Here is a 13,168-nt window from a genome sequence, read left to right on the forward strand (position 1 = left end):
TGGCAGAAGCCACACACAGATTTTCTCTACTGCAAGAAGTAATTTCCAGGCTCAGTATGGAAGAGCTCAAAAAACTGGTTCTAAAAAAAAAGCAGTCATCTTTGACTTTGAATTTGGTGAGGCTTCAGTAGGAATTTAAAATACTGTTACAGTCTGCAGGAGATGTGATGAATTGTCATTTAGAAATGTAATTTCTGAGTTCTATTTATGGACATTTCAGGAATGCTGCAGACCTGTGAGGGGGAAAAAAGGAAGGTTTTGTCTGGAACATCACAAGCAGCTGCAACCAGCTTTGAGCTCAGCCATTTGGAACAAATGGAACATTCACAAAAATGGGGGATAAATGCACGTACCAATAGATGAGTAACTAACTGGTCAACAAACTGTACAGTACAAGACATGAGAGCTTTGCTGTGTTATTCTAGGAAATAGCTCTTTCAAAAGGAGTTTAAATAAATCTCTTTCTGATGAAAGCAGTTCAAATATCAATGGTGTATGGATACTATGTGAAAAATACTCATTTATTATCTAGCTAGATCTTTTGGTTCTTGAGCTATTTATATTTCAGAAAAAAATCTTAGTGTAATGGGCTGAATTCCCTTCAAAAGGGTAGAAGCACTCTTCAAATGTTTTTCATGGACTTCTGAAGCAGGAAAATATGACTTCAGACTGCAGTTTTACTTAGCCTTCTATGGGGGTAAAGTTTAACAGCAACATCTTTGTATTCTTTTTTGCTCAGTTCTGTAATATTACACAGAAGCAGGAATAGATGGCATTTTCCAGTGCCAAGGGGTCTACTAATATTTATGAGGTCATTGTACTTGTCATGGCAGGAAAACATTTTTAATCTTCTGGAGCCTTAGAGTTCTGTGGGAGATAACATCTACGTTTTGCTAATAAGCTTCACTCATGCTTGATGAATTTATAGTGGCAAATGAGAAGATTTATGCCACAAACTTCATCTGCCCAGTGGCCATCTGGAGACTGAAACTGTATTAGCCCTAGTATTTAGTAATTTTGCTAATGTCCAGACTGTGACCCACATTGCAGTTCTACTTTATGGTTTTCTTAAAGTAAAATTGTTGGATTTTAAGTTGGTGTGTTAAATGGAGAAAAACTGAGAAGTTTTGACCTGTTTGTGTGGCTCATTATGTGCAACTGTTAGCAGAAAGGAGGGGGAAAACTGTTTTATCTTTCTCAAACTCCTGTAGCAATTCAGCTGTAAGGCTTAGGCGTTGCTTTCACAGAGTTTGTGGCTCATGGGCTTTTCCAACTTGAAATCATTTGGTTCCAACCATTCCTTTTGCAGTTTTATTACCAGTCCTAGTGCCACTCAATGCCATGCTGAGTTAATGCAGGTACAAGTGTGAGACTTGCCAAGAACCCATTTAGTAGTGTGCAAACCATGGGTTTGTGGAGAATGTTGACATTCTTGTTGAGTTATGTTTAAAGCAAGCAGTGGATTTTGAAAGGGCATCTGTGGGCAGCTGACACAGGCTCTGAGCACTACCTTGCTTGGTCAGGAGAGGTGTGTAAGGAAAGAAAATCTGCTTTATGAGGCTTTATTATCAGCAGCTGGGAAATAAACAAAAGTCTGAAAAGAAACCCTGTGTTTGAGCCCAGGTTTAGTACTCTTATCTGGTTAATTGGGTGTTGTCATCTCTCTGAATTTAAATAGCATCCCTCCGTTCGAACATCCCATTACATTTTCTGCTGGTGCAGAGCATTTGATATTTCCTGCTGCAGGATTGGCTGCACTTGAGCAGTGCTGGGTATTTATACCTTTATACATACATAGGACTTTGATGCCTTTGTGGATGAAAGGAGTCATATAAATGGTATTTTTATTGCATAATTGTCTTACTGAATATTTTTCAAAAGAATATTTAGGAGAATAGATGTAGTACATCGAGCAATTAATCATTCTAGTCAATTAAACTTCCTTGGGATTTTTTTAAGGATTAACAAGTATTTTCTGGTGTTTATAGAACATGCACAAAACCTACTTGAATATAAGTTTTTATTCCTTACCTTGTATTGCATCAAGGTTGCATCTTCTCATTAGAAATGCTAACAAAATTATAAACCTTCTTGAGAAATTCACTGCCCTGGCTTATTTTAAGAGTAGCATGTAAAGAGTTTTATTTAGGAGATATGTATGCCATAGAATATCATATTAGAATAACAAAAATGCTGTTATTTGGAGGAAGTTCTTCAAGTCTTTAGGTTTCTTCAGAATCCATGACCTTTTCTTCTGCTCCCATAGGGACAGATGCCAAAGCTATTCAGAAAATCTCACTTTTGAACTCAATGTAGTAGCAAAGCTGAAATAAAATGTGTTGTAAACTAGAATTTTGTGTTTCTTATTATGCGCTTCATTAACTAGAGGGTTTTATTTACATGAGCATTTGTAATCTCCGTGTCAGATTTCTTGAAAAACAAGTTGAATTAACAGGATATGTTTAATGCAGTCCTGACAGAAATGTTAATGAGAATTCAGAAGGCAGCAAGAAGGAAAATAATACATAGATGAAAACTACATGGAACCAGAGTAAGTTGTAATTTGGCTTGTCTTAAACAGTGGTATTCACTAACTCTGCAGTGAATGAAATTAAAAATGTGTTGAGCAATTCCCTCCTTTGGTAATATCCAGTACTCTCTGTTGGTTCATGGTGCAGAACACCTAGAAGGTGGGTGCCCACTGGTTGAACCATTTTGCCAAAAAATATTTGAGATGAGTCTTTCAGCCTGCATGCTTGGAAGGGAAAATGATTTCTGCATCTACCTGTATGAGACTGCATGGGATCAAGGTCTCATGGCTGAGAATGGCAGAAGGAGAAATGGAAATGAAGGCCAGGATCATGGTCACATCCTGGTGAGAGTGGGTGCTGGTTATGGCTGCTGCTTTCTCCCATCACTGCCCTTGTTTAGCCAGCCCAGTCACTCAGAACACTGAGAAGGGGACAGGACAGGGAAGCCTTTGCCTTCCTTGCACTTAACCCTGGCACCTCCAGAACCTGCATTTTTATATGGCTCATGGAAAATCCCCAGAAGTTCCTATGCCTGCCCCCAAAGCTGCAACAATTTTCACTGAAGGGAGTGATGAAAGCATAAAGCACAACGTTTGAGCAGCTCTGTGTCCTTGAGCTGCCTGTGGCTGGTGACCTGCCCTGTGCCAGGATTCGGTTCTGGGCGAGAACACGCCCTTCGAAAGGAAGTGAGCTGTAAATGAGGATTGCAAATACACTATTTGTTCTTTTTGGGAAAGCTACCAATCTTGATGATGGTAATCACAGGTCTGCTTTTCTAACTTGATTAGAATCACAGTTGTGACTGCCAAATCAAACAAATTGGCATGTGATGGTCGGAACTTAAAAACCCATCAATTACGTACGCTCCTGCACTAAGGGCAACCTTAGGATTGCTGCTGGTGTTAGTTCCACTTGCCTGCTGTACATTTGGTGTGTAAAACCAGTATTATTTTTAAAATCCTTCTTTCTGCAGTCAAGGTCAAAACAGGAGAAAACTGTTATTTACATGGTGAGTCATCTGATATAGTTCAAGTACTGAAAGTTGTGTTCTTGACTGGAAGAGGAAACAAGAACATAGAGTTTATTGCACCAGCTTGCAGCTCATTATACAAGCTTAAATACAAATATCATTTGCAGTAATTTAGTTACCTTGTTCCAGGCTTTTTCCAAGCTCTATGCCTGCATTCAGTTAACCTGTAAAATTCCTTGTTCCAGTATTCCAGTGATGTGATGTAACGGTTGTAAAAAAAAGGGTATTAGCTGCTTTTGGCTACCTGGCTTGTGAGAGACATGTATTTCAGGATTTGTCCCCCTAATGCATGGGCTCAAGAGGGACCAATGCCTGGGGTGCTTCCGATTTGTGGTTTTAAATGGTCTCACCTTCCTGAGAGGTGCCAGCCTTGTAGCATAGGAGAAGAACTTTTATTTTTTTCAGTTTCAGAATTCATATTTTGAGCTTTTTCTAGAAAACAGCCTATTTGAGCCATTTGAAACATCAAAGGAGGTGTTTCTTGGCTTGGGTACATCTTTAATTTAAAGCAGATTTATTAAAGGCCAAAACAGGATAATACTGCAAAAGGATTAGCTGTGGGTACTTGATTTCTGAGCAAACAGACTAATTCTGCTTTCTTTGTAGGGGTGTCTTTCACAGCAAGTCCATTCAGTGAGCATTGAACTAGGCCTGGGATTTGGTTTTTCCTTTTTTTTTTTTAATTTCTTGTTGTTTCTATTGTGTTGTTTAGAAATCAGAAACGTTGCTGAAAGCTTTAACTTCAAAGCTTAAGCCTGCTTACTCTCCCTTGGTTGCTATGCTCCAAAAGACATTCCTAAAGCTTCTTTGCTAGTAACTGTCAAATGTTTTGTTTCAGTGCTTCTTAGCATTGGAGATTGTTTGGCTTTTGTTTTGATTACAAAATAAAAATTCTGAGAAGTCAATTAAAAAGCATGCTGGCATTCTTAGGACTTCATTCTTGTTGCTAATCTAAAAGCAACCAGAGCAGGGGTACTACAGGATGCTGAGTATTTTATATTTGTACTTACACTTCAGGTTTGCTCTGTCTGTAATCAACAGACAAAAAGTCTCTCTGAGAGCTGGAAGTTTGCTGGACACTATACATTTCATACCTCTGTAACAAGGAATGAACGCTGCTGGGGCCACAGCATGGTCAGTGGTCAGTGAAATCTGTGCAAACCTACTGTGAACTAGTTCATCTAATAGATGTAATGGATAGGATGGGATAACTTCTAGAGAGCAGGAATAAATGTTCCTGTGGCTTCCTGAAATCTATTATCAGGGAACAAGGAGCTGCTTGGGAACAGAAAAACTCAGACTGGCTTTCACCTCTTGCATGCAAAGACAAAGCTTGGTTAGAAAAATATTTGAAAATCAAGCATACATTCTGGAAAACCTGATGTATCCAGTTTTGCAGAGGGACTTCAAGACTTGATGGTTTGATTGGCCTGTGACTGGCAGCACGACTGAACTCCTGAGTTTGCTGCTTGCTGCACCACCAAGCTGTCAAACAAGCCAGGGTATTCTTTTACTGTATCTCCAGCCTCTTCCTCCCACCATTTTCTAGAAAAAAAGTGCAGTGAGTTCTAAGAGATCCTTGCTAGTGCAGGATGTATGAGCTCTGGAGCCCAGAGTACAGCACTTGGTCTGACCCTTGTTCTCTGTCTCTCCTGGGAGCCCCCCAGATGTTTGTCCATGGATTATGAGATGTTTCCAGCTACTTCCTCCTTCTCCCCAGTAATTTTATAACACAGACCCTGGGAAGCAGAAAACTTTGTGACCGCAAAATCATAGAATGATTTGGGTTGTAAGGGAATTTAAAGAGAATCTTGTTCTAACCCTTCCATGGGTGGGGACAGCTGTCACTAGACCAGAGCCACATCCAACCTGGTCTGGAACAGGAATGAGCAAAACAACACTCCAGCTGTTACTCAGTATTTGTGGCAAGGATGCAGAGAAGAAATGGGCAGCATAGAACAAATTCAAGACTAATTCACCAACATTTCAAGAGGGGAAGCAGGTATAGTAGCAACTTTTCTTTGACTTTGATTTGTAAACTTTGATACATCAGGGAGCAGGTTGAGCTTATTCTGATATTATATCAGGACTTATATGGACTTTTTTTTCCTGATATTCAGTCCATACATCCATAATTGGTCAGAATCCCATCCCCAGTCACATCCTGTTGGGCATCATACATCCCAGAAGTAACTGCAAATATAGACAAAGTACTTTGCAATTACTGACTGATAGGGAGAGTCGATAGATTTTTGGGGTGCTGAGATATTGCCACCATACCAATTGCCTGAGAGCCTTCAGGGAACATGCCTGCCCTTTATAGTGGTCACCAGCTGCTGCTTTTGTACCAGGTATGGACAGATGGGTATGGGAATAACTGTAGATGGAGCATTGCCTCATCTGAAATCTAAATTGGTGTAGTCACTGGCATAGCTAAATTGCTGTGTTTATAATGTGATTGACTGTGTGGAGACCCTGTGCTTGGGGATCTGAGTGTCTGGTGTTGCCTCCCCTCTGCCATACGCAGGTGGTTGTTTAGCTGGTAGCAGGAACAGCAGTGTGTGCACAGAGCCACAGATCGTTACCCCTTGATTATGTTCACGTTATCTGATGTGTCGTCTCCATGAGAGAAATTAAATTGCCTTTAGTAATTTGGAGCAAGTAAAAATGACAAATCATCCTTCTCATGTGATCAGTAAATGGCTGCAGAATAAGAATGAGAATGCATCTCAATTACATGGCAAGTACATTTCAAGCAGCATCGATCACTCCAAATCTCCAATTGTTTTTCTGTGATTTTCCTTACTTTTAATCTAAGATGGCTTTGGTCTATTAAAGGGAAAAAAAATTGTAGCTTCATTCCACTTTGAATAGTGCTATTAGCTATGAACTCTCAGCTCCTGATTATGAGACATTAGAATAGGGAATAATTTCATAGAGGCAAAAGCAATACAATATAAATCTAGAAATGAAGTAAAACAAATGCAGTAGGAAAGTGATTTTTTAAAGTCCATGTCTTGAGATACAGCAGAGTAGCGTGCTGGAAAGCACAAACTCCCATGTGCAGCTAGGAAATGCTCATCATCAGTGACCTGTCCTGCAAATCCTGCGGGGAGACAGCAGAGTGGACATTTAGCAGAAAAAGCTTTTGTGACTGAATACAGAGTATAGAATATGTGGGGTTGGGTGACTGTGCATCATCTCCTCAGCGCCTCAACTCCTGCATTTGTGCACAAGAACCAGCTGGTACAGCCCAGAGTGTGAGGATGACCTTGGTACTCTGAAATAGTCACCAAAATCAAAGTGCCATAGCCTTTGCATTATATGTAATGGGAGGAGAGCAGGGTGGTTTGCAGATCTAAGCCAGGCTGGTGCTTTGTGTTAAATCTCAGTGAGAAGGGGGGATGGGTGTCTTCATTTATATAAGGGACAGAAGTGCTTTGTCTTCATTTCCCACTTAACTCATTGTGGTCTCATCAGACAGTGAAGGAAAAATTAAAATCAACATTGCACAAATGTTTTAACTTATGAATTGATTCTTCTGTGTCAAGTTCCAGCTCTGTTTGGTCTGTACTTCTCCAATAAGGACCCAAATTTCTTACAAGGTGATAAACCAACTGAGAGATGCCCACGCACACACCCCTTGACCTAGTTGTTTCCAGAACTGGCATCTAAATTACTTGTAAAAACAAAATCACTTTCTTTATGATGAGTAGATTTTGGTGCTTGGAACTGTTTTCTTGCTTGATCACAGAATAGGAAACCATTTGTTTTCATTGTCACATTGCATTAATAAATGTCCCTTGAATGTCCTTCACCTCCACATGGTGTTGTGGCCTTGCATGCCATATCATCCAGCTCACGCAATCAACTGCATTTTTTAGAATTTCCTGCTTCACACTGAGCTGATTGCCACTTGTTTCTTGGGGCAATGTGCCTTGTATTAAAACAGAATTTTGTGCTTCGGTGGCCTGTCCAGAAGTCCCCAAATTAGCTGATTCTGCTCTGGCTGTAAGGGCAGTTTGCAGCAACACAAGTACAGGGTCATTTGCTTAGTTTGCTGCCCTGCCAGTCAAACACTGAGATGGTTCAACATGCCTACAAGCAGTCATGCTACTAACTCCTCAGCCATCAGTCACGTTGGAAAACTGTTCTTTTTTTCTTTCTTTAATGAAGTATTTAATATTTACCTTATGATTTTTTAAAAATTTATTTATTTATTTATGAAGTCATGAGCTCTACTTAGGAGCAGAGCTGACCCTCTATGGAGCAATCAAGCTCTGTGTTTTCTAAAGTCAGTCTGTCTTTAGCTGATGAAAAGAAGGATCTCCTTCTGTTGTGCTCCTCCTGAGAAGTTGCAGGCTATTTTTAGAGAGGTGTGTACAGTTCTAATTGTAATGCAAAGCCACAAAATATGCAATTATTACCATCCTGAATTGCATGATTGCTGCCAAATGCAACTCAGCTTGTTCTTTTCTGAAGCCCAAGAATCAATTGTTTCTTCTTGGAAGATGAACCCTCTGACTTTCCTGTTGCTCTAAAGATGGTACTTTGTGGTTTAAACACTATTATGCTGTAATAATGAAAAACATGACACTTTCTGATTGTATGTGACTGGGATCTAACAAAAAAGGCAGCTAAAAATTTTAATAATTAAAAAATTTGTTTCATTTTAAAATCTTGAACCTGGCAATTCTGGTCTTGAGCACCTGAGCCATGTGCTTGGAGCACATGCAGTTGCTGATGTGACTGCCTGACCTACCCTGATATTTAAAGGTTGCTGGGGTCTCATGTTTTCCTTCTGCTCCCTGGTAATTTTCCTCAGAGGGCAAAGTCCTGCAGCTGTCCCTCATTAGAGCTGCAGGATTGCAGAGGGCAGAGCTGTGCAGTGTGCACCAATTTCTGCTCCTTGGAGCTTTGCTCTGTGAGACCTTTTGGTGTTACTGCATTTGGCTGCATAAATCTGTTCAGCCCCTTTAATATCAGTGTCCTGGGACCTGGGTCTCTGTCTTCTTGACCCTCACCTGGATGCTGTTCTCTTTTTCTAGCAGATTATGAACCACCAGCCTATCAGCTGCTTGTGCAGTGAGAGACATTCTCAAATATTTGTTGTTCCTGAGATATAACAAGGTCCTTCATGTCACTCCTTGCAGAGACGGGAATTTCTGAGCCTATCAGCTATAACATCTGCTTCAAAGCTAGAGCTAGCACACATTTTTAAAAGCCTTTAATATGTATTTACACAATAGATTGGTTGTGTTAATTAGAGTTTATTCCACCACTGGTATGCATGCATAACTCCCATTAATATCAACACCAACTATGTATTCTCATAAGGAGAACATAGCTCCTAATTAGAGCTCCAGGATTTTAAGATATCTTTGTACAGCTTTTATTGCAAAGATTAAGTGTGCTCGCCTGGTAGCTATTGTAAGAGGAAAAAATGGTGTGTTTTTATTATAGTTATTTTTTCCACCAGCCTCCCTTTAATTTTTGTGGCAATAGCACGAGCCAATCCCATCCTGGAGCAGTGCATGTGCAGGGCAGGAGGGCTGGCAGTGGGGAGCTGTGCTCTGTGAGCAGGAGGGTGCCCAGAGAAATGAGATGACTGCAGCAGACACCAGGTGTTGGTCTGGCCATGGAACAGCCACTACTGGCACCCAACAGCCCGTCCAAGTGGCCAGAACTGGGGACAGAGCTTGGCCCATATTGGCTTGGCTCAGTGCCCCCCTGAGCTGCTGTGTCCCAGGGCAGCCCCCCTCCCTCCCAGCACCCAGGACAGGGGGGCTCTGGTTTGCAGAGCAGCAAAAAGGCAGCAGAACCCAGGGCAGGGAGTGCTCAGGGACCACACAGCCCTGTCCTCAGCCCAGAATCTGAGACTCACCTCCAGACATCACATTAGTGTCTGGTTTTTAATGAACACGAATTCATGTGGTTGACTGTTGTCTCTCAATCCTTATTTAAGGATTTCAGGTTTTACAGAGCCTGAAAAGTTTGGAGAATTCCCATTAAAACTTAATGTATATGTTCAGCAATGGGAGTGCATCATCTGACATTTCTTTTGGGATTTGTAGAAAAGATACTGAACCTTTTTTTACTGTGACATGTTTTTTTTAAAAAACACACTTGATCTGAGTGTGTTCCAAATACTGTATTTTGTTTTCCATCTGATGAAAACTGGAAGGAGAGGCTTATAAAGAAATGGTGATAAGAGTCCCAGCTAAGGAAGCAGTGGCAAGCACAGCTCTAAAGCTTGTAAACAAACAACCCCTCTCAAAGGGGTGTCTGAATTCCAATGGATTCTAATTATCTGCTAAGACAGATAGGTAGGGAACACTACTGATACCAAGAAACTCTGGACTAAAAATATATACGTGCTATAATTTTAGGAAATTTTAGCTTTTGCCTGTGGCAGCTACTGGGTAAAAGATAAGGTAGAAAATAATGAGCTTTTGTTATTTGTATGTGTAGTTTCGAAGAGACATATTGTGATTGAACAAAAGATGCACCATAAAACAAACTCTGCACTGAAATCATTCTTGGTGAAAATGTAAAAAGCTATAGGGTGCTAAAAATGCAGTGTCTTCCAGGCAAGAGCGCTGTTCAACAACAGGTTTAGAGACACTGCCATTAATATGATGTAACATCTCAGGAGTTTAATGCTTAATTAGTATATTATAAAATTTAACCTCCTGTTTCAGTGCTCACTCTTTCTCAAATGAGATTTCATGTTTATCTTTGTCATGTATATTGTCTGCTAATTCCTACATACCCTCCTGGTTAATTCACATTAAATTAACAATAGAAGCAACAGAAGTTTGGAACCTAGCACTTTCTCCTGTATTAGTGTGACTACAAGAAATTTTCAGTTATTGATTTTTGGCTTGTGAATCAATCACACAGAATGTCCCAGGCTCCCTGGGGCATCCTGTTACATCTCATTTACTCTGCTTTGCCACTGAAAGGTGCCATCAGGGCTGGGATGTGCTGCTGTACCTGGCTGTGTTGTAAGCAAATCCGTGAGTTGCTTGTGTCTGGATGCAAAGCTCTTCACAGCATTAATGCACTGGGCTGTGCCAAGCTGTCCATGAGCACATTCAGTACTCAAATACACACCCTTGCAGAAAAGATCACAGGAACTTATTCCACAGGATTACTTACTTGCAGGTTAGATCAAAACCTGACTGCCAGAAGTTGAAAGCCAGAATAAAGGCAGAGATACACTGTGTTGTTATATCATTAAAAAAAGGAAAAGAAATCTAGATTCTCCTCTAGCAGGGACTGGAGGCTGGAGACTAACAGACAAGAATAAAATAGCTAGGAATAAATTTTATGTAGCTATTTTCTTTCTCCCTCAAATGTGAATGCTTATGCAAAACACATTGCTGTAGATTCACTGACAATAAAGAGGAAATCATTATACGAGTAGTGGATTCTCAGGGGAACACTTTAACCAAAACACACTCTGCAGTAATTTCCCACATCTTAGTTGAATAAATTAATTTATGAATTTTCCATGAATATGTTCAACCATTTCTCCCCTCATATACTTTATTGATCTCCATATACATTTAGCAACAAATAACAGAGCTGCTTTTCCATTTGCAGTAAAATAGTTTAGAGATGCTTATGTGGGCCTTGGGGTTCAGAGTAAACAAATGCAGTTCACACACCAGGGAGGCTGCAGAAAAATACAAAGCTTGCACGACCCAGGGAGCTCTACTAGAGCAGCTGAGCAGAGAGTTGAGGCACATCCAATCACATCAGTAGCGAAATGAGTCCCCTGAAATGAGAGGGACTGGCCCCAAACTGTGGGGCTGCTCCCACAGAGTCCTGTGCTCAGTCACTGCAAGGAGCTTTGTGACTTATGTCTGCAAAATGTATAATGTCCTTTTGGTGTGAAAGACTGAGAGTTTTTCCAAGCACAGTGTATAATTTTTTTGTCCATGGTCTGGAGAAAGCCAGCAGGCTCCTTATATGCTGTAGGTCCAGCGGCAGAATAATCCAAAAAGTCATTATTGCTCCACAAGACATCCTCTGTGGCCACTCTGCCTCTGAATATCACTTACTGAGGCTTAGGCAAAGTCATTAAATCCAAAGTTGAGCTACTCATGTAGGTTTTTACAGTGAGTAAGCACACCATCACATGCAAAGTAAGAGATCTCCATGTTTTCCTCTAGGGAAGGAATAAAGAGCTGCATACAGTGATTAGCTGTTGAAAAGTATTTAGTACTAACCTAATTTAGTATTTAAAATGATAGAATTCTTTAATCTTCATCCTCCAACACCAAACATCCCAAACAAGCACGGTGGGAATATAATGTGGTTAATCATGGGTGTAATCTTACTCACATGTGAGTAATGACTGCAGCATTGTGATCTTCAAGCTGAGCTCTCCTCCTTGCCCTCAGATAATACAACCCATTTAAGCAGTTTCTTTTTTTGGTTTGTGTTTAGCTTTTTGGGTGTCATTTTTATCACTTGTCTGGAAAGCTGAGAGAAAACTTGCCTTGATGTTTCTGAGTATAAAGTTCTTCCTTTCTTAACTGCACAGGCTTGAAATAGGCTGGTGCCATCTTAAAGGTTGGTATTTGAAGTATAATTGCTAATGCTTAGATACATAATTTACATTTATTATGCATAATAAAATATGTAAGTAATTGATGTTCTGTAAGGGATTAAATGATCAACTCCAGCTGCAGGAAGAAGATTTATGCCTGTGTTCTCAATAACACATTGACTATCAAAATATTCTGCAGAAAGTCATTGCCTTCAGGACTGCACTCAGTGTTGTCCTTTCTCCTGTTCTCCTTTCCTTCTGATGTGCTCTCTCTTGTCTTTGTGCTCTGTGCATAATGTATTTATGGAGCAAACATTTGAAAAATAAGTACATATATTCCCTTTAGTCTTGGGATAAATTGGTGCAAAGCTAAGCTTGCACACTTGCAAGCTTGTGTGTGGCCCTGCATTTTCTAAATGAGAAGGGCAGGACATCACAGAGAGCACAGAATCACCCTGATGCATTGAAGTTGAGGATGGTGGGGGAATAATGTCAACAGAATGGGATGTAGGCACAGCACAATGGTCCCCTGCTGCTAGATTAATGCTTGGGCCACGATGAGCCCTTCTAACAAAAACAAACACAGGCAAAGCCAAGGTATTTGCAGTACTTTCAAAGCAGGAGGTGTTTATCTTGTAACAACATCCATTCTCTTGGCTCCCCCTGTACCAGAATTGCAGGGCATGGTGCTGTGGGTTTCAGCAGTGGCTGCTGCCCAGTGAGCTCCAGTTGCCCTCTGCATCCCCCATGGTAGCACCATGGTCCAGGCTCTGTGTCCTTCAGCTGTGTCAAAACACGTCCTGTCCCACTGTGTAGACATGTTGGCCTGCTTTTAAATGAATCATCATCTTCAATAAAACTCAGATCAAAAGGATTTTGCAGCTCAGCATTCCCATTTTCCTTGGTAGGGGGCAATCCCTGCAGGGAGGAGCTCCAGCCTGGGCACCACAGGCAGCACTCCCCTGTGTATAAAAAGCCCTTGGATTCTTGTCTCATAAAAGCAGGGCTTGAAGAGGACAAAAAATGGAGCTGAATTTGGTTCACTAG

The 13,168-nt window shown here is 40.7% G+C and overlaps 1 protein-coding gene across 2 annotated transcripts in view; it reads left to right on the plus strand.

Annotated features, from left to right (window-relative positions):
* Positions 1 to 13,168, plus strand: part of SPOCK1 (SPARC (osteonectin), cwcv and kazal like domains proteoglycan 1) — a 267,842-nt gene that overhangs the window by 196,741 nt on the left and 57,933 nt on the right. The gene's annotated exons all lie outside the window — the stretch shown is intronic.

This window comes from Camarhynchus parvulus, chromosome 13 (assembly GCF_901933205.1).
Source record: "Camarhynchus parvulus chromosome 13, STF_HiC, whole genome shotgun sequence".
Classification (NCBI taxonomy): Eukaryota; Metazoa; Chordata; class Aves; order Passeriformes; family Thraupidae; genus Camarhynchus; species Camarhynchus parvulus.